We start from the raw sequence: 4278 nt of genomic DNA on the forward strand, positions 1-4278 counted from the left end.
ATGTTATTCTGATTGGGGCTCCCTTATAGGTGACTTGCTGCTTCTCTCTTGCAGCTTTTAAGATTCTCTCTTTGTCTTTGAGTTTTGCCAGTTTGATGTCACATGTCTTGGAGAGGATCTATTTAGGTTGAATGTGTTTGGGCATCTTTGGGCTTCCTGAGTCTGGAGATCTGTGACTTTCCCTATACGTGGGAAGTTTTCTGCTATTATTTCATGAATATGTTTTCAATGCCATTTCCTTTTTCCTCCCCTTCAGGAATACCCATGATTCAGATATTTGAGTGCTTAAGGTTGTCTTTAGTCTCTCTTAGATTTTCTTCAATTTTTTTGATTCTTTTTCCTGTTTTCTGGTCTGCCTGTGTTAATTCAAACAGCCTGTCTTCAAGGTCAGAAATTCTCTCTTCTGCTTGTTCAAGTCTGCTGGTTAAACTCTTTGTTGTGCTTTTTATCTCGTCGAATGAATTCTTCAGCTCCACAAGCTCAGCTACATTCTTTTTCAAGGCATTGATTTCTTTGTACATTACTTCTTTCAGATCCATTATATTTTTTCTCATTTTATTGTGTTGTCTAACTGAGTTTTCTTGTATCTCATTTAGTTTCCTTAGAATTGTTACTCTAAATTCCTTGTCTGTCATTTCAAAGACTTCCTGTTCTATAGGATCTAGTGCTTGAGAGTTATTATTTTCCTTTGGTGGGGATGTACTTTCTTGATTTTTCATATTTCTGTTATCTTTCCTTTTGTATTTTGTCATTGTGTCTGGGGGTATCACAGTCCACTTGTTTCACCCTGATGTCTGGCTTGGATTCTGAAGGGACTGCCACTTCTGGTCAGCAGGAACTAGCCTGGGCTGGGATTCCCACTACATTTGCCTGTTCTGGGACAGCTGGCTTGGGGTGTGAGAGCCCTGAGGCTCTTAAGTCTCTCCCAGGGGCAGGGATTGGCCTGGGCCAGAAGTCCTGTCCCACCTGCCTTCTTTGGGACAGCTGGCTTGGGGTATGGGGGCCCTGAGCCTCTTAATGCTCTCCCAGTGGTGGGGACTGCCTTGGGCCGGAAGTCCTGCCCCCATCTGCCTTCTCCAGGATGGCTGGCTTGGGATGTGGGAGCCCTGGCACTCTTAAGACTCTCCTGGTGGCGGGGGCGGGTCTGGCCTGGAAGTCCTGACCTGCCTGCCTTCTCTGGCCCAGCAGGCTCAGGGCATGTGGGCCCAGCAGGCTTGGGGTGTGGGCCCAGCTCTGGAATCTCTCTACAGAGAGGGGAGCAACCTGAACTGGGGTCCTATAGCACACAATTCTTGCCTGTTCCAGCACAGATCTCGGGTCTTCTGTCGTTGCTCCTTAACAGTTGCAAATTGGTTGTTCTGTGGGAGAGAGCAACACCAGGAACCGACTACTCTGCCATCTTAACCGGAATTCCCGCCCAATACCTTTTCAAGCAGTAAGTTTAATACTACTTTTGGATTTATTCCACGATCCCCCCAAAAATTCGAAATTTGAAATCTGAAACATACCTGTGGGATACTGCAGAGGCAGTACTAAGAGAAGTTTCTCGCAATAAATGCTTACATCTGAAGAATAGAAAGAGTGCAAATAAACTACCTACTGCTTCATGTCCAAGAGCTAGATAAACAAGAGCAACCCAAGCTCCAAGGTTAATAGATGGAAAAAAATAATTCGGATCAGAGCAGAACTAAATGAAGTAGAAAACCAAAAAACAATACAAAAGAGCAATGAAACAAAAAGTAGGTTTTTCAAGAAAATGAACAAAATAGATAAGCCGTTAGCTAAGCTAACTATAAAAAGAAGAGAGAAAACACAAATAACAAAAATTAGAAATGAAAAAGGAGACATTACAATTGATACCACTGGTCCGAAGCATTGTGAATAAGGGCTACTCTGCCTCTAGAATGCTTTGCTGCTGTGCATCCTGTCCAGACTCTGCATTGGATGGTAGCTTGGAATCAGCCATGGTGGGAGTATTTGCATCATGGAAATTGGCAAACACTACAAATCAGGCTTTTAATTTTTACCAAGAGCTTCATTTAACATTTAAAAGCATCCCACTGGATAGAAGTGAGGGCACGTAACGTCATCTCACACATTCTCTGTTCCTACCACCAACACCTGTCCAGAATTCTCAATCTAGCAGTGCCATGCCACCTGCAAAGCCTCCTTGCCTTAAAAAATCTGGGAACTTATAGATTTTTAAAGGAAAGATGGAAAAACAGAACTCTTTGGAGAATAATAGGTGGCTACTAAAATTGATGAGCTGACATTAAGATAAAGGCTTATCTCAAGACACTGCATCATTTCTGCTGCCTGAAGGATTTCAAGGTGCCGCCCAGGAAAATGGATAGATCTGAGTTCCTGTCCCTCTTTAAGCATCTTGCTTGCTCAAGGATATGCTTCTTCAGCTCAAAGAACTGTGTCATTAGGGCAGAATTTCCAGGTGAATCGGAAGAGATCATTTATGTGAAAACGTTCAGTGCAGTAGATAGTAGGTATTCAGTTTATCTGCAATTTGAATGATGTGCAGGGCTGGCTACATAATTTGTGGGGCCCAGTGCAATATCTCTCACCCTCTCTCAGTTTGTCATGGTGCTTTTATTTGCTATTTTATGTTGTTCTAGGTAAAGAAAAAATGAAAGATTCAAGTTATTAGCAGAACTTTCACTGCACACAGGCCTAATGGCTGCCACCCCCTCCCCCCAGCCACAACACAAGACCTACCAGATGGGGGGAGGGAAGAGTGAGCTCTGAGGAAGTTGAGCCAGGCTTCTCATGTCAGATGGATGACCCTCAGGGATCCTTAAACCTATGTGCCTGGGCACATTAGGTACCTGGACTGGGGCTGGGCAAGAGGCTTGCTCCCACCAAGATGCAGCCTCCATTAAACTGCCCAGACATGCTGTGGCACCCTTCAACCTGGGGCAGGATGGCCACCATCACACCCTGCCCTGAGATGCCACAGGGTGTGCACCTGAGCCCAACTACCCTCAAACCGAGACTCCATTGGGGTGGAAGGTGGCAGCAGAAATTGTGCCATCCTGGGGGAGGGCCAGCTGAAGCCTGGTGCACCAGAACCTCTCCTGGGGAGGTGGGGGGAGTCAGGGCTGTGTGTGAGCTGTGGCTCCAAACTCCTGGCATGTGCTCCTATTGGACTTCACTTACAAAAGTACAGTCATGAAGAATTTTGAGATGGTGACAACAGAGCATTAAACCAGGTGCAGGTCTCTTCTGAGCATGGGGCACATGACGCTCAAGGACTTACCCCAGCAATTCCCTCTCCCATGTCATCAGTTTCCCTCTCTGTGCTGGAGAAAGCTGGACCAGCTTACAAGCATGCTGTAATATCTACATGACTTAAAACACATGTGTGCCTCCCTCAACTGTACATCCAATGCCCTAATTTTCTACTTGCTTTTACACTGGAACTCCTAGAATGAGTCGTCTATACTTGCCGTCTTCACTTGCTCTCACTCCAATTAGGTTTTGTCCGTCACCCCATTGAAACTGCTGTTATTATCACCGCTGGATTCTCTACCTACCTTTTCCTTCTCTCACTCACAGACAGGGTTCACTTGATACTCACCCTGCTGGGTGTCTCCGCAGGGCCGTTTTACGAGGCTCCCTCTGTTGGTGTTCTAAGGCTGAGAATGGAACTTGAAAGGATTTCTCCAGGACCTGTTCGACCCAAGGCCTGTCTTCTCGGAGAACACCTCAGCCACAGTAAAGATTCAAGGGAAGAATCAAGCTGCCTTTGCTTAGACTGGCTGGTTTCTTTTTCGGTCTCCCTTTTATTTCCCATCAAAGAGAAGGCCCGCGCAGACTCTGCCTAATAACATTACTGAGAGCGTTCAAACTCTCTGAATTGAGAACATTCCCAAGTTAGCATTGCAGCAAGATGTTTATCTACAGACAATAGTTTGAGCTCCACATTTTCCTATTTCTATTTTCTACTTTAAACATACTCCCACAATTCAAATTAGGGCCAAGAGAGTGTTACTGTTATTATAAAACACCTGGCTTTTTGGGTACTTAAATAGCTATCCTCTAATCATGCCTCCAGTTAATGTATTTAAAAACTAGAAACATGTTTTCTTCTTTAGGAGTTTTCTTTTTGAGATCACATCATTATCATCTTCTTAAGAAAGGAGCTCGTTGCAAACTTACTGCACAGCAGCAGCAGGTCTCTTTTCAGGAAGCCCAGGGCAAAAGCCCATCGGATTTGAATTTTTTGACTCTTAGACATATGTAGTGTGTCACAGCTCTGTTCACACT

This window comes from Galeopterus variegatus, unplaced genomic scaffold (genome assembly GCF_000696425.1).
Source record: "Galeopterus variegatus unplaced genomic scaffold, G_variegatus-3.0.2 Scaffold2254, whole genome shotgun sequence".
Taxonomy (NCBI): Eukaryota; Metazoa; Chordata; class Mammalia; order Dermoptera; family Cynocephalidae; genus Galeopterus; species Galeopterus variegatus.